We start from the raw sequence: 18,587 nt of genomic DNA, 5'->3' as shown, positions 1-18,587 counted from the left end.
CCTCCCCACCTGCCTGGTAAACTCGCTTGTTCCCCAAGTGTCGTGATTAATGGCGCGGTTGGGTTACCCACACCCGTATTGATGAGAATCCCGTGATAAGGGGACACGATCTCTGCTTCGACAAGACGTGCCAAGAAAACCGCCTCGCAATATGTGCAATAGCTGGTTGAGAAAGACGGTTCAAATAATGACCGGGCCACGGCGTGATGTCAGCAGATTAGATTTGTAGAAATATTATACTCTCTACGGTGGTATGTGGAATTTGTTTTGGAGAGCCGGACACTATCCTTGTGTTTGAAATCTTCTATGGAGTATTCAGAGGAAGAACCCGCCTTGCAATGCCGAAGACAATCTGCGCGTCAGACTCATCGTCATTGAAGCCTGGTTCAGGGGCTACTGAGGGAGTCCTGGATTAGGGGGTCCTCGGACAGCCGGACTATATCCTTCGGCCGGACTGTTGGATTATGAAGATACAAGATTGAAGACTTCGTCACGTGTCCGGGTGGGACTCTCCTTTGCATGGAAGGCAAGCTTGGAAATTCGGATATGTAGATCTCCTCCCTTGTAACTGACTCGGGGTAACCCTAGCCCCCTCCGGTGTCTATATAAACCGGAGGGTTTAGTCCGTAGAAAAACAACAATCATAATCATAGGCTAGCTTCTAGGGTTTAGCCTCTACGATCTCATGGTAGATCAACTCTTGTAATACTCATATCATCAGGATCAATCAAGCAAGAAGTAGGGTATTACCTCCATCGAGGGGGCCCGGACATGGGTAAACATTGTGTCCCCTGCCTCCTGTTACCATCCGCCTTAGACGCACATTTCGGGACCCCCTACCCGAGATCCGCCGGTTTTGACACCGACATGTGGTGTGAGGACATGGACGAGAGTCGTGGGTAACTGAAGCATTTTGGTGATTTCAAACGTATATGGGCTAGGGCCTGAGGAGCTGGGTTGGACCAGACTAGTAATACTAAAAGAATTTGGTTGTTGAGGAGCAGGCTTCAGCGTGTTGAAGCTTGCCCGGTAGACTCGCTTATGGGTTCAAGTACACTAATATCTATAATATGTCTTAATTTTTTTTTACAAATAGGAATAAAACTAAGCTTGCAATAAAAAAGTTGGTTGGTGGAGTGGGAATATCGGTGTGGGAAGGTTGTAGCTAGTGGCTCAGATAAGATCCAAGTGCCATGCCAAAAAAATATTGACAGACCATTGTTTGTGAACACGAAATAATTTTTTTGCAAGGTAGGTAAGTGATATTTACCGTTTTCCAAAAGGAGCAGTTTGAGGTTTTTTCGGCAATGGCATGGGAGCAGTGTGTGTGGTATTACTGAATCCAAGGTAAATCTAGGTTTGGGGAGTTTAAAAGCAAATTTTGTTAGTAGGTAGTTATTTTTGAGAAGCAAGTTTTTGATGCCAAGACCACCACCAATTTTTGGTTTACAAAAAAAATCCAAACAATTAAGACACTGGGGTCCATACATGTATTCTCGTTGGTCCGGAAAAGGTCCCATGAATCACATCTAACTCTTCAATAAGTTTTATTTGAGATGGAACCAACATGAATTAGATGGCAACTGAGTCTAGGACTACCAAAAGTAGGGAAAAGAGAGTACCTCTGGGTAGTAGGCCAACGTCCAGACAGGTCTTCGTGTGAGTGGTAGAAAGGTGGAGGAGGAAGTTTGTGGTCGGAGAGGGGCATCCAAAGATAGGTTCGGGGGAAAGAGGAAACCACACACCTAAGGGGTACTGGCAATGGGGAGGGCTTCATCATGTGAGATGTGTATGAAGGAAATATGCCCTAGAGGCAATAATAAAGTTGTTATTTTATATTTCCATATATCATGATAAATGTTTATTATTCATGCTAGAATTGTATTAACCGGAAACTTGATACATGTGTGGATACATAGACAAAACATCGTGTCCCTAGTGAGCCTCTACTTGACTAGCTCGTTGATCAGAGATGGTTAATGTTTCCTAACTATGGACATGAGTTGTCATTTGATAACAAGATCACATCATTAGGAGAATGATGTGATGGACATGACCCATTCATTAGCTTAGCATATTGATCGTTTAGTTTTATTGCTATTGCTTTATTCATGTCATATACATATTCCTATGACTATGAGATTAAGCAACTCCCGGATACTAGAGGAATACCTTGTGTGCTATTGATGTCTACTATGCAACTTTATCCTTGTAGACGTTGTTGGGCCTCCAAGTGTAGAGTTTTGTAAGACAGCAGCAAATTTCCCTCAAGTGGATGACCTAAGGTTTATCAATCCGTGGGAGGCGTAGGATGAAGATGGTCTCTCTCAGACAACCCTGCAAGCAAATAACAAAGAGTCTCTTGTGTCCCCAACACACCCAATACAATGGTAAATTGTATAGGTGCACTAGTTCGGCGAAGAGATGGTAATACAAGTGCAATATGGATGGTAGATATAGGTTTTTGTAATCTGAAAATATAAAAACAGCAAGGTAACTAGTAGTAAAAGTGAGCAAAAACGGTATTGCAATGCTTAGAAACAAGGCCTAGGGTTCATACTTTCACTAGTGCAAGTTCTCTCAACAATGATAATATAATTTGATCATATGACAATCCCTCAACATGCAACAAAGAGTCACTCCAAAGTCACCAATAGCGGAGAACAAACAGAGAGATTATTGTAGGGTACGAAACCACCTCAAAGTTATTCTTTCTGATCGATCTATTGGGCTATTCCTATAAGTGTCACAAACAATCCTAGAGTTCGTACCAAAACCCTAATGTCACCTTGATACTCCAATGTCACCACAAGTATCCATGGGTTTGATTCTACGATATGCATCACACAATCTTAGATTCATCTATTGAAACCAGCAAAAAGAACTTCAAAGAGTGCCCCAAAGTTTCTACCGAAGAGTCAAGACGAAAACGTGTGCCAACCCCTATGCATAAGTTCACAAGGTCATAGAACCCGCAAGTTGATCACCAAAACATACATCAAGTAGATCACGTGAATATCTCATTGTCACCACAGATAAGCACATGCAAGACATACATCAAGTGTTCTCAAATCCTTAAAGACTCAATCCTATAAGATAACTTCAAAGGGAAAATTCAATCCATTACAAGAAGGTAGAGGGGGAGAAACACCATAAGATCCAACTATAATAGCAAAGCTCGCGGTACATCAAGATCGTGCCAAATCAAGAACACGAGAGAGAGAGAGATCAAACACATAGCTACTGGTACATACCCTCAGCCCCGAGGGTGAACTACCCCCTCCTCGTCATGGAGAGCAGCGGGATGATGAAGATGGCCACCGATGATGATTCCCCCTCTGGCAGGATGCCGGATGATACGTCTAAAACGTATCTATAATTTTTGATTGCTCCATGCCATTATAGTATCTATCTTGGATGTTTTATATGCATTTATACGCTATTTTCTATGATTTTTGGGACTAACCTATTAACCCAGAGCCCAGTGCCAGTGTCAGTTTCTATTTTTTTCCTTGTTTTTGAGTTTCGCAGAAACGGAATATCAAACGGAGTTGAGTTGACCTGAAAATTTATGGAGATTATGTTTGGAAACCATAAAAAAATATTGAAATGAAAAGATATCAGAGAAGAGCCATGAGGCGTCCACAAGGGTGGAGGGCGCCCCCTGTTGGGGAACGTAGTAATTTCAAAAAAAATCCTACGCACACACAAGATCATGGTGATGCATAGCAACGAGAGGGGAGAGTATCGTCCACATACCCTTGTAGACCGTAAGCGGAAGCATTATGAGGACGCGGTTGATGTAGTCGTACGTCTTCATGATCCGACCGATCCAAGTACCGAACGCACGGCACCTCCGAGTTCAGCACACGTTCAGCTCGATGACATCCCAAGAACTCCGATCCAGCAGAGCTTCGCGGGAGAGTTCTGTCAACACGACGGTGTGATGATGGTGATGATGTTGCTACCGACGCAGGGCTTCGCCTAAGCACCGCTACGATATGATCGAGGTGGATTATGGTGGAGGGCGGGCACCGCACGCGGCTTGGAACAATCAACTTGTGTGTCTTTGGGTGCCCCCCTGCCCCCGTATATAAAGGAGCAAGGGGGGAGGCCGCCCGACCTTTGTGCGCCCCAAGGAGAAGAGGAATCCTCCTCCTAGTAGGAGTAGGATTCATCCTTTCCTAGTCTACTAGGAAGGGGGAAGGGGGAAGGAAAGAGAGGGAGAGGGAGAGGGAAAGAGGGGGAGCCCCCTCCCCTAGTCCAATTTGGACTCCTCATGGGAGGGGGTGTGCCACCTCCTGGGCTGCAGCCCTCTCTCTCCCCTCAGGCCCACTAAGGTCCAATACTTCCCCGGGGGGTTCCGGTAACCCCTCCGGCACTCCGGTTTTCTCCGAAACCATCTGGAACACTTCCGGTGTCCGAATATAGCCGTCCAATATATCAATCTTTACGTCTCGACCATTTCGAGACTCCTCGTCATGTCCATGATCACATCCGGGACTCCGAACTACCTTCAGTACATCAAAACACATATGCTCATAATACCGATCGTCACTGAACTTTAAGTGTGCGGACCCTACGGGTTCGAAAACTATGTAGACATGACCGAGACTCGTCTCCGGTCAATAACCAATAGTAGAACCTGGATGCTCACATTGGTTCCTACATATTCTACGAAGATCTTTATCGGTCAAACCACATAACAACATACTTTGTTCCCTTTGTCATCGGTATGTTACTTTCCCGAGATTCGATCGTCGGTATCCTCATACCTAGTTCAATCACGTTACTGACAAGTCTATTTACTTGTTCCGTAATACATCATCCCGCAACTAACTCATTAGTCACAATGCTTGCAAGGCTTATAGTGATGTGTATTACCGAGAGGGCCCAGAGTTACCTCTCCGACAATTGGAGTGACAAATCCTAATCTCGATACATGCCAACTCAACAAGTACCATCGGAGACACCTGTAGAGCACCTTTATAATCACCCAGTTACATTGTGATGTTTGGTAGCACACAAAGTGTTCCTCCGGTACTCGGGAGTTGCATAATCTCATAGTCATAGGAACATGTATAAGTCATGAAGAAAGCAATAACAACAAACTAAACGATCATCGTGCTAAGCTAACGGATGGGTCAAGTCAATCACATCATTCTCTAATGATGTGATCCAGTTAATCAAATGACAACTCATGTCTATGGCTAGGAAACTTAACCATCTTTGATTCAACGAGCTAGTCAAGTAGAGGCATACTAGTGACACTCTATTTGTCTATATGTTCACACATATACTAAGTTTCCGGTTAATACAATTCTAGCATGAATAATAAACATTTATCATGATATAAGGAAATAAATAATACCTTTATTATTGCCTCTAGGGCATATTTCCTTCAGTCTCCCACTTGCACTAGAGTCAATAATCTAGTTCACATCTTTATGTGATTAGTTCACATCTCCATGTGACTAATACCCAAAGGGTTTACTAGAGTCAATAATCTAGTTCACATCGCTATGTGATTAACACCCAAAGAGTGATCATGTTTTGCTTGTGAGGGAAGTTTAGCCTACGGGTCTGCAACATTCAGATCCGTATGTATTTCGCAAATTTCTATGTCTACAATGCTCTGCATGGAGCTACTCTAGCTAATTGCTCCCACTTTCAATATGTATCCCGATCGAGACTTAGAGTCATCTAGATCGATGTAAAAATCTTACATCGACGTAACTCTTTACGAAGAACTCTTTTATCACCTCCATAATCGAGAAATATTTCATTAGTCCTCTAAGGATAATTTTGACCGATGTCCAGTGATCTACTCCTAGATCACTATTGTACTCCCTTGCCAGAAAGATGCTAAGGTATACAATAGGACTGGTAAACAACATAGCATACTTTATAGAACCTATGACTGAGGCATAGGGAATGAATTTTCATTCTCTTTCTATTTTCTGTTGTGGTCGGGTTTTGAGTCTTTACTCAACTTCACACCTTGCGTCACAGGCAAGAAGTCCTTCTTTGACTATTCCATTTTGAACTACTTCAAAATCTTGTCAAGGTATGTAGTCATTGAAAAAACTTATCAAGCGTCTTGATCTATCTCTATAGATCTTGATGCTCAATGTGTAAGCAGCTTCATCGAGGTCTTTCTTTGAAAAACTCTTTTCAAACACTCCTTTATGCTTTCCAGAAAATTCTACATTATTTTCGATCAACAATATGCCATTCACATATACTTATCAGAAATGTTGTAGTGCTCCCACTCACTTTCTTGTAAATACAGGCTTCACCGCAAGTCTGTATAAAACCATATGCTTTGATCACTTTATCAAAGCATATATTCCAACTCTGAGATGCTTGCACCAGTCCATAGATGGATCGCTGGAGCTTGCTCACTTTGTTAGTACCTTTAGGATCGACAAAACCTTCTGGTTGCATCATATACAACTCTTCTTTTAAGAAATCCATGAAGGAATACAATTTTGACATCCACTTGCCAGATTTCATAAAATGCGGCAACTACTAACCTGATTCGGATAGACTTTTAAGCATCGATACGAGTGAGAAAATCTCATCGTGGTCAACACCTTGAACTTTTCGAAAACATTTTGTGACAATTCGAGCTTTGTAGATAGTAACACTACTATCAGCGTCCGTCTTCCTCTTGAAGATCCACTTATTCTTAATGACTCATCGATCATCGGGCAAGTCAATCAAAGTCCATACTTTGTTCTCATACATGGATCCCATCTCAGATTTCATGGGCTCAAGCCATTTCGTGGAATTTGGGCTCATCATCGCTTCCTCATAGTTCGTAGGTTCGTCATGGTCAAGTAACATGACATCCAGAACAGGATTATTGTACCACTTTGGTGCGAATCTCACTCTGGTTGACCTACGATGTTCAGTAGTAACTTGATCTGAAGTTACATGATCATCATCATTAGATTCCTCACTAATTGGTGTAGGAGTCACAGGAACAGATTTTTGTGATGAACTACTTTCCAATGAGGGAGTAGGTACAATTACCTCATCAAGTTCTATTTTCCTCCCACTCACTTCTTTCGAGAGAAACTCCTTCTCTAGAAAGTATCCATTCTTATCAACGAATGTCTTGCCTTCGGATTTGTGAAAGAAGGTGTACCCAACTGTCTCCTTTGGGTATCCTATGAAGACACATTTCTACGATTTGGGTTTGAGCTTATCAGGATGAAACTTTTTCACATAAGCATCGCAACCCCAAACTTTAAGAAATGACAACTTTGGTTTCTTGCCAAACCACAGTTCATATGGTGTCGTCTCAACAGATTTAGATGGTGCCCTATTTAACGTGAATGCAGCTGTCTCTAATGCATAACCCCAAAATGATAGTGGTAAATCGGTAAGAGATATCATAGATTGTACCATATCTAATAAAGTACGGTTACGATGTTCGGACACACCATTATGTTGTGGTGTTCCAGGTGGCGTGAGTTGCGAAACTATTCCGAATTGTTTCAAATGAAGACCAAACTCGTAGCTCAAATATTCTCCTCCACGATCAGATCGTAGAAACTTTATTTTCTTGTTATGATGATTTTCCACTTCACTCTGAAATTATTTGAACTTTTCAAATGTTTCAGATTTATGTTTCATCAAGAAGATATACCCATATCTTACTCAAATCATCTATGAAGGTCAGAAAATAATGATACCTGCCGCGAGCCTCAACACTCATCGGACTGCATACATCAGTATGTATTATTTCCAACAAGTCGGTTACTCGCTCCATTGTTCTAGAGAACGGAGTCTTAGTCATCTTGCCCATGAGGCATGGTTCACAAGAATTAACTGATTCATAATCAAGTGATTCCAAAAGCCTATCAGCATGGATTTTCTTCATGCGCTTTACACCAATATGACCTAAACGACAGTGCCACAAATAAGTTGCACTATCATTATTAACTTTGCATCTTTTGGCTTCAATATTATGAATATGTGTATCACAACAATCGAAATTCAATAAACCATTCACCTTGGGTGTATGACCATTGAAGGTTTTATTCATGTAAACAGAACAACAATTATTCTCTGACTTTAAATGAATAGTCGTATTGCAATAAACATGATCAAATCATATTCATGCTTAACGCAAACACCAAATAACATTTATTTTGGTTCAACACTAATCCTGAAAGTATAGGGAGTGTGCGATGATGATCATATCAATCTTGGAACCACTTCCAACACACATCGTCACTTCACCCTTAACTAGTCTCTGTTCATTCTGCAACTCCTGTTTCGAGTTACTAATCTCAGCAACTGAACTAGTATCAAATACTGAGGGGTTGCTATAAACACTAGTAAAGTACACATCAATAACATGTATATCAAATATACCTTTGTTCACTTTGCCATCCTTCTTATCCACCAAATACTTGGGGCAGTTCTGCTTCAAGTGACCAGTCCCTTTGCAGTAGAAGCACTTAGTCTCAGGCTTAGGCCTAGATTTGGGCTTCTTCACTTGAGCAGCAACTTGCTTGCTGTTCTTCTTGAAGTTCCCCTTCTTCCCTTTGCCATTTTCTTGAAACTAGTGGTCTTGTTAACCATCAACACTTGATGCTTTTCTTGATTTCTACCTTCATCGATTTCAACATCATGAAGAGCTTGGGAATCGTTTCCGTTATCCCTTGCATATTATAGTTCATCACGAAGTTCAGTAACTTGGTCATAGTGACTAGAGAACTATGTCAATCACTATCTTACCTGGAAGATTAAATCCAACTTGATTCAAGTGATTGTAGTACTCAAACATTCTGAGCACATGCTTACTAGCTGAGCTATTCTCCTCCATCTTGTAGGCAAAGTTCTTGTCAAAGGTCTCATACCTTTCGACATGGGCATGAGTCTGAAATACTAATTTCAACTCTTGGAACATCTCATATGCTCCGTGGCATTCAAAACGTCTTTGAATCCCCGATTCTAAGCCGTAAAGCATGGTGCACTAAACTATCAAGTAGTCATCATATTGAGCTCACCAAACGTTCACAACGTCTGCATATGCTCCTGCGATCAGTCTGTCACCTAGCGGTGCATCAAGGACATAATTCTTCTGTGCAGCAATGAGGATAATCCTCATATCACAGATCCAATCCGCATCATTGCTACTAACATCTTTTAACTTAGTTTTTCTCTAGGAACATATCAAAATAAATGGGGAGCTACATCGTGAGCTATTGATCTATAACATAGTTATGCAAATACTATTAGGACTAAGTTCATGATAAATTAAAGTTCAATTAATCATATTACTTAAGAACTTCCACTTAGATAGACATCCCTCTAGTCATCTAAATGATCACGTGATCCAAATCAACTAAACCATGTCCGATCATCACATGAGATGGAGTAGTTTTCAATGGTGAACATCACTATGTTGATCATATCTACTATATGATTCATGCTCGACCTTTCGGTCTCCAGTGTTCCGAGGCCATATCTGCATATGCTAGGCTCGTCAAGTTTAACCCGAGTATTCCGCGTGTGCAAAACTGGCTTGCACCCGTTGTATGTGAACGCAGAGCTTATCACACCCGATCATCACGTGGTGTCTCGGCACGACGAACTGTCGCAACGGTGCATACTCAGGGAGAACACTTATACCTTGAAATTTAGTGAGAGATCATCTTATAATGCTACCATCGAACTAAGTAAAATAAGATTCATAAAGGATAAACATCACATGCAATCAAAATATGTGACATGATATGACCATGATCATCTTGCGCCTTTGATATCCATCTCCAAAGTAATGTCATGATCTCTATCGTCACCAGCATGACACCATGATCTCCATCATCTTGATCTCTATCAATGTATCGTAACATGGTCGTCTCGCCAACTATTGCTTTTGCAACTATTGCTATCGCATAGCGATAAAGTAAAGCAATTACATGGCACTTGCATCTTATGCAATAAAGAGACAACCATAAGGCTTATGCTAGTTGCTGATAACTTTAACAAAACATGATCATATCATACAACAATTTATATCGCATCACGTCTTGACCATATCACATCACAACATGCCCTGCAAAAACAAGTTAGACGTCCTCTACTTTGTTGTTGCAAGTTTTACATGGCTGCTATGGGCTAAGCAAGAACCGTTCTTACCTACGCATCAAAAACCACAACGCGATATAGTGATTGCTTTTTGATCTTCAGAAAGAACCCTGTTCATTGAATCCAATTCAACTAAAGCTGGAGAAACAGGCACCCACTAGCCACCTGTGTGCGAAGCACGTCGGTAGAACCAGTCTTGCGTAAGTGTACACGTAATGTCAGTCTGGGCCGCTTCATCCAACAATGCCGCTGAATCAAGAATCAACTAGTGACAACAAGCAATATGTATATACCCACACCCACAACTCCTTTGTGTTCTACTCGTGCATATAACATCTATGCATAAACCTGGCTTGGATGCCACTGTTGGGGAACGAAGTAATTTCAAAAAAAATCCTACGCACACGCAAGATCATGGTGATGCATAGCAACGAGAGGGGAGAGTATCGTCCACGTACCTTCGTAGACCATAAGCGGAAGTGTTATGAGAATGTGGTTGATGTAGTCATACGTCTTCACGATCCGACTGATCCAAGTATCGAACGCACGGCACCTCCGAGTTCAGCACACGTTCAGCTCGATGACGTCCCATGAACTCCGATCCAGCAGAGCTTCGTGGGAGAGTTCCATCAGCACGACGGAGTGATGACGGTGATGACGTTGCTACCAACGCAGGGCTTTGCCTAAGCACCACTACGATATGATTGAGGTGGATTATAGTGGAGGGGGCATCACACATGGCTTGGAACAATCAACTTGTGTGTCTTTGGGTGCCCCCCGCCCCCGTATATAAAGGAGCAAGGGGGGAGGCCGGCCGACCTCGGTGCGCCCCAAGGAGAGGAAGAATCCTCCTCCTAGTAGGAGTAGGATTCATCCTTTCCTAGTCCTAATAGGAAGGGGGAAGGGGGAAGGAAAGAGAGGGAGAGGGAGAGGGAAAGAGGGGCCGCGTGTAACACCCTCGATGCGACTACAGCTCCCACGTGTCGAGGCACGACTTAGAGACATAATCGCATTGAAGGCATATGTCGCAAGTTAGACAGTCTTCACAACATCCCATGTAATATATAGATAATAAAAGGGGAGATAACATAGTTGGCTTACACTCACCACGTCAATCAAGTACATAAATAGCATTACATCATCCAAACACTCATGGCCCGACTACGACGCCAAAATAAAAGATAGCCCAACATGCGACACGGTCCCGATCACCCCCAACTGGGCACCACTACTGATCATCAGGAAAGGAAACATAGTATCATTGAGAGTCCTCGTCGAACTCCCACTTGAGCTCGAGCGCGTCACCTGGAGCGGAATCATCAGGCCCTGCATCTGGTGTAATAGTAATCTGTGAGCCACAGGGACTCAGCAATCTCGCACCCTCGCGATCAAGACTATTTAAGCTTATAGGTAAGGCAAGGTAAAAATATATGTGGGGCTGCAGCAAGCGAATAGCAAATATGGTGGCTATCCTGTTCGCAAAAGAGAGCGAGAAGAGGAGGCAAAGCGCGAGCGAGAAACTAGAGAGCAACCTGCGCAAACATTACTCCAACACCATGTCCACTTCCCGGACTCCGCCGAGAAGAGGCCATCACGGTAACTCACACGGTTGATTCATTTTAGTTAAGTTAAGGTTCAAGTTATCTACAACCGGACATTAACAAATTCCCATCTGCCCATAACAGCGGGCACGGCTTTCAAAAGTTCAAAACCCTGCAGGGGAGTCCCAACTTAGCCCATGACAAGCTCTCACGGTCAACGAAGGAATAGACCTCCTCCCGAGACGTTCTGGTCAGGCTCGGTACCTCGGTTCTTCAAGACACTTCGACAGGTTAAAACAAGACCAGCAACACCGCCCGAATGTGCCGACTAATCCCGATAGGAGCTGCGCATATCTCGTTCTCAGGGCACACTCAGATGAGCTCTCCATACAACTAAAACCAAACCTCGAGTTTCCCCGAGGGGGCGCTGCACAGGACTCTAGTTTGGACCAACACTCAGAGGAGCACTGGCCCAGGGGGGGCTAAAATAAGATGACCCTCGGGATCCGGAAACCCAAGGGAAAAAGAGGCTAGGTGGCAAATGGTAAAACCAAGGTTGGGCATTGCTGGAAAAGCTTTAATCAAGGCAAACTATCAAGGGGTTCCCATTATAACCCAACCGCGTAAGGAACGCAAAATTCGGGAACATAACACCGATATGACGGAAACTAGGGCGGCAAGAGTGGAACAAAACACTAGGCGAGAGGCCGAGCCTTCCACCCTTTACCAAGTATATAGATGCATTAAGATAACATGGCCATATAATGGTATCCCAACAAGTAAATAAATGTTCCAACAAGGAACGGCCTCCAATCTTCACCTGCAACTAGCAACGCTATAAGAGGGATTGAGCAAAGCGGTAACATAGCCAATCAACGGTTTGCTAGGACATGGTGGGTTAGAGGTTTGACATGGATATTTGGGAGGCTTGAAAGTAAGTGGTAGGCATCGTAGCATTGGCATAGCAAAAGAGCGAGCATCTAGCAAAGCAAAGAGAGTAGTGATTTCGAGGGTATGATCATCTTGCCTGCAAAGTTGTCAGAGTTGACTGGATCCTCAAAAGCAAACTCAACGGGCTCCTCGTTAGAGAACTTGTCTCCCGGCTCTACCCAAACAAGACAAACAAGCAAACGGAACACAATCAACCACGTGCAAAGCTCAAACAATATGATGCAAAGATGATATGCTATGCGGGATGCGATGCGGGATGCATATGAAAGATGTGACAAGGAATGCATGAACCTGGCCTCAACTTGGGAATAAAAGTGTTCCACTGGAAAGATGAGATGAAATCGCTTGAAAACGATATAAAGAACGCCGGAATCGGAGTTACGGTTTGGAAATGGCAAGCAAATCAAATATGACACCGGTCTACGATTTACAGCAAGTAGCCATCTAAATGCAACAAGATGAACATGCTATAACACCCAAACATGGCAAACAAATACATGGCAGGGATGTATTCAAGATGCTTAACAAAAGTCTAGCACTGAGCTACGGCCAAATCATCCATTAACAGGTTCAAACAAGCATGACAAAAAATGCATATGGCAAACAGATTTCAGACTTAGTGAAATTAACACTTGTCTGGAATTTCAGATCAGGTAGCACTCTTCGGAGCAACAAAACTACATGCTACAGGACCTGAACATGGCAAAGTAAAGCATTGCATGGAACTACTCAAAGAGCTTAACAAAAGTCCCTTAGTGACCTTGAGCCAAAAGGGATCAGAAAATACAATTGCAAGCATGTGAACATGGCAAAAACATAATCAGTTCTCAGACTTGGTGAAAACTGGAGCATGCTGAAAACAGATATCAAGTAGACGTGTTTACGAGCTCGATGCACTCAGTACGGAGCAAGTCATGACAATCTAAGCATACATCCATCAAGAATACACAAAATGCAAGCTAGACATGGCAAAAACAATAGCATAGCATGCACGGATCAACTACAACATCCTCGGCAAAATCGCTAACAAGTAGACAATCTGCCGAGATTCACGAAGTAGCAAAAGTAGAGCTCGATTGACTCAAGCTAGGGTGCTCCATAATTGCAACCAAAGACATGGATGGATAGAGAACTACAAGATTAACAAAACATCCTTACTGATCATCCTCAAAAGAGGCACGGATCACTAGGAAACAACATGAACATATGGCCATATAAAATAAACAGGTCAAGGACTTAGTGGAAATGCTAAGTCCCTGAAATCAGCATTACCAAGTGCCTCACTTTGCAAGCTTGTGCTAGTCACCACACACATTACAAAAATACATGGGTTGCACCTCTGGAAAGATGGCAAAACCCTTAACAAAACATATGTAGAGCCTCTGTGATTAAGTCATTTCCAAGAAGCTGACGTTCACCGGGTTCAGACCAGTTGAGAGGGGTACGGCACTTCCTGCCATACAGAATTTCAAATGGGGCCTTGCCCGAACTTGCTTGAAAACTGTTGTTGTAGGAGAATTCAGCATAAGGAAGACAATCCTCCCACTTCATGCCGAAGGAGATCACACAAAGCCTGAGCATATCTTCAAGAATCTGATTGACACGCTCGACTTGACCGCTAGTTTGAGGATGGAAAGCTGTGCTGAAGCGGATGTTGGTGCCCATGGCCTTCTAAAAAGAATCCCAAAACTTGGAGGTAAAGATGCTGCCACGGTCTGAAGAGATCACTTGTGGAATACCGTGCAGAGAGACAATTCGAGAGGTATAGAGCTCCGCCAATTGAGCTACAGTGATTGACTCTTTGATAGGCAGAAAATGAGCCACTTTGGTGAGTTTGCCGATGACAATGAATATAGCATCATTGCCACGCTTGGACTTTGGAAACCCAGTCACGAAGTCCATCTCAATGTGGTCAAACTTCCATTCTGGAATGGCAAGAGGTTGGAGGAGACCAGCTGGCCTTTGGTGTTTTGCCTTCACTCTTCTGTAGACATCACATTCATTCACGAATTGAGCAATCTCTCGCTTCATTCGAGTCCACCAATAAGCCTGCTTGAGGTCCTGATACATCTTCGTGCTCCCAGGGTGGATGGAGAGGAGAGAATTGTGAGCCTCGTTCATGATCACTTTATGAAGGTCACCTTTGGGCACAACAATATGATCCTCGAAGAAGAGAGTGTCCTTGTCGTCAAGGCGGTAGCACTTGTACTTGGGTTGACTCTTGGAAATCCCAATCTTCACCTTTTTCACCATAGCATCAAGAAGCTGGGCTTGGCGAATCTGGTCTTCCAAGGTAGGAGAGACTTGAAGGTTGGCGAGGAAACCTTGAGGAACAACTTGCAGATTAAGTTTGCGGAAAGCTTCACAAAGCTCGAGTTGATAAGGCTTGAGAATCAGACTGTTGCAATAAGCCTTCCTGCTCAATGCGTCAGCAATCACATTGGCCTTGCCTGGAGTATACTCGATACTCAGATTATACTCTTGAATCATTTCGACCCATCGAGTTTGCCTGAGGTTGAGATTAGGCTGAGTGAAGATGTACTTGAGACTCTTGTGGTCAGTGAAAATGTCTACTTTTCTTCCCAATAAGAGATGTCTCCAAGTCAAAAGAGCGTGCACAACTGCCGCCAACTCGAGATCATGAGTGGGGTAGTTCTTCTCATTGGGCTTCAATTGGCGAGAGGTATAAGCAACAACTTTCTTCTCTTGCATCAATAATGCGCCAAGACCTTGGAGAGAGGCATCACAAAAGACCTCGTACGGCTTGGATTCATCAGGAGGAGTCAAAACTGGAGCAGTGATCAATTTCTCTTTCAAAGTGTTGAAAGCAATGTCACACTCCAGAGACCAAACGTACTTGACGTGCTTCTGGAGAAGGTTAGAGAGAGGCTTCGCGATCTTAGAAAAGTTTTCAACGAATCTTCGACAGTAGCTTGCGAGACCGAGGAAGCTAAGGAGTTGCTTCACGTTCTGAGGAGGTTCCCAATTCACAATTGCAGACACCTTCTCAGGATTCACCGCAATGCCCTTGGCAGAGATGATATGACCAAGATAAAGAACCTCATCGAGCCAAAATTCACACTTGGAGAACTTGGCGTAGAACTGGTGTTCCCTGAGCTTATCAAGAACCAAACGCAAGTGCTTGGCATGATCTTCCTTGTTCTTCGAGAAAACCAGAATGTCGTCGAGATAGACCAAAACGAAGTCATTGGTGTAGGCGTTGAAGATGAAGTTCATCATGCGAGAGAAAGTCGGAGGAGCGTTGACGAGGCCAAAAGACATGACAGTGTATTCGTATGAACCATAGCTTGTCCTGAAAGCCATCTTGGGAATATCTTGCTTACAGATTCGAATCTGATGATAACCCATACGGAGATCAAGCTTGGAGAATACTTGGGCACCTTTGAGTTGTTCGAACAGCTCATTGATGTTGGGAAGTGGGTATTTGTTCTTGATGGTCTTCTTGTTCAATGGACGGTAATCAACACAAAGTCAGTCCGTTCCATCCTTCTTCTTCATAAAAAGAACACCACAACCCCACGGAGAAGAACTAGGCCGGATGAGACCCATTCTCTCTTGAATATCGAGTTGCTTCTTCAGCTCCTTCAACTCTTCTGGTCCGAGCTTGTAAGGACGCTTGCACACTGGTTCCGTGCCGGGCTCAAGATCAATAACGAATTCAACTGGCCGGTGCGGAGGCATTCCTGGAAGCTCTTCTGGAAAGACGTCTTGATATTCGCAAACGACTGGAATTTGCGAGATAGCATCCAGTTCACCCTTCTCATTGAGAGAAAACAGACGGATAGTATCATCACGAGCGGCAAAGACAATTACATCCTCAGACGAATGAGTCAATTGAATCTGCCTGGCTGCACAGTCAAGATGTGCCTTGTGCTTATAAAGCCAATCCATTCCGAGAATAAGATCAATATCCGAATCACCCAGAACAATAGGAGAAGCTAGAAATTTGTAGTCGCCGAACGTGATAGTAATATCCGGGACACAGAAATTAGCTGTCATTTGCTTGCCTGGTGACACGATTTGCAAAGTATTTTGTAGATACTGATAGTTGCACTCATACTTCGATGCAAAAGGTTTGGAAATGAAACAATGCGATGCACTAGTGTCAAAAAGAACTTTTGCAGGAATATCGTTAACTGGAAGGTTACCCATGATGACATCTGACGAGTCCTCTGCCTGAGCTGCATTCATCAAGTTGACCTTGGCGTGCTTGGGGTTATGCTTGACCACCGCTGTACTTGCCGACCTCACAGGAGGAGGAGGAAGACGCCTCTGATTGAGACACTTGTTGGCATAGTGACCCTACTGTTGGCACTTGTTGCACGTGACCTCTGAAAGAGGACGGTGGTACGGAGCACTCGATCTTGGAGCTTGAGATGAAGTCTTGTTCTGAAAGCCAGGGTTGGGTGGGTGGGAAGATCCACTGCCACCTTTGCTCTTCTGTTGAAACAGCTGACGGAACGGAGGAGGAGGAAGCCAATACTTCTGCTGCTTGGCCACTTGAGTAGAGGAAGAAGGAGTAACATCTCTGACTCGCTTCTTGGAAGCATCACACCTCAATTGAGCAGCCTCTTGCTTCAATGCCATGTTGTAGAACTCATCGTACCTCAAGGGCTCAAAGAGAACAAGAGCTAGCTGAATTTCTTCTCTGAGACCACCCCTGAACTGGTATATCATGCTCTTCTCATTAGGGACGTCCTGCTTAGCAAAGCGGGCAAGCTTCTGAAACAACTTATTGTAGTCATAGACAGACAAAGAGCCTTGCTTCAGGTTGCGGAATTCCTCACGCTTGCTTTCAACCATGCTCTGAGGGATATGATGAGCTCTGAAATCTTGACGGAATTCATCCCAAGTGATAACACGTCCACCTCTGGAATCCTTGTACTGCTGGAACCATTCTGCAGCTTGATCTTTGAGTTGGAAGGAAGCGAACTTGACGAAGTCCTCAGGCCTGACGTTACTGCACTCGAAATGCTTGCACAGATCCACGAGCCAATCGTCAGCATTGGTTGCCTCAACATAATTGCTGAAGGTCTTTGGCCCGTTAGCAAGGAACTGGTTGAGTGTAGCAGAGTGATTCTGATTGTTGCCTTGGTTCCCTTGGTTGCCTTGATTGCGCTCTTGGAGAATTTGCATGATCAACTGTGTGTTTGCATTGGTTGCGGCCATCACAGCTTGCCATGCCTCCGGAGGAGGTGGAGGTGGTGGCGGATCAGGATTCGGAGTCGTGCGCGTTGGAGGAGCCATCCTAAAGAGGTTGACCACCGTTAGCACATAGACAGATAAAATGAAGCTGAATCCAATGGAATGAAAATTGCAACATACAGTCTTCACATCCGAACAAAATGAACGAATGCATTCCTCTTGAAATGGTCAGATATCCATAAATTGAGAAGCCACTTAGAATTTAGGTAGAGAAATAAATGAACAAGGTACGGATCAAGAACGAATAATCGGTAAGAAATCCCAATCTCAAATCAACTATCCGTGGAAGAAGAACTAGAACTACTAGAATTCCCACCTATGAAACTCCCGAACCTTTCCGGTTATGCAATCAGGTGTTGGGGATACAGGGGAAGCATAATATCTCACCCAATTCTAGCAAATCCTACATCCAGCTGTATCCATCCTTCAACACATAACCGAGAAAAACTTCGGAAACCATCTACCTCAACCTTCGAAAAGCATCCGTTATACAAGTTATGGCGATACTCCCGAACTCCCGCCCCAGTACTGGGTGGCATCGAGGTTATCTCACCAACGAACTGCATAAAAGAGATTTTCGATGTCGGCGTACTAAACTCAGGTATTCCAGAACTGCAACGATAAAAATATGACGACAACACCTCAGAGCTCAACTCCCCGGAACACTTCCACAAAACCCCTGACAGGAGGCACCAAGACAATGTTCTCGTCATAAAACCATCGGAACGATTCCAAGATACCCGCGTGATCCTAAAATTT

The sequence above is a fragment of the Triticum urartu genome, chromosome 4 (assembly GCF_003073215.2).
Source record: "Triticum urartu cultivar G1812 chromosome 4, Tu2.1, whole genome shotgun sequence".
NCBI classification, from domain to species: domain Eukaryota; kingdom Viridiplantae; phylum Streptophyta; class Magnoliopsida; order Poales; family Poaceae; genus Triticum; species Triticum urartu.
The sequence above is the reverse complement of the archived record's forward strand: the minus strand, read 5'-3'. Positions refer to the sequence as shown.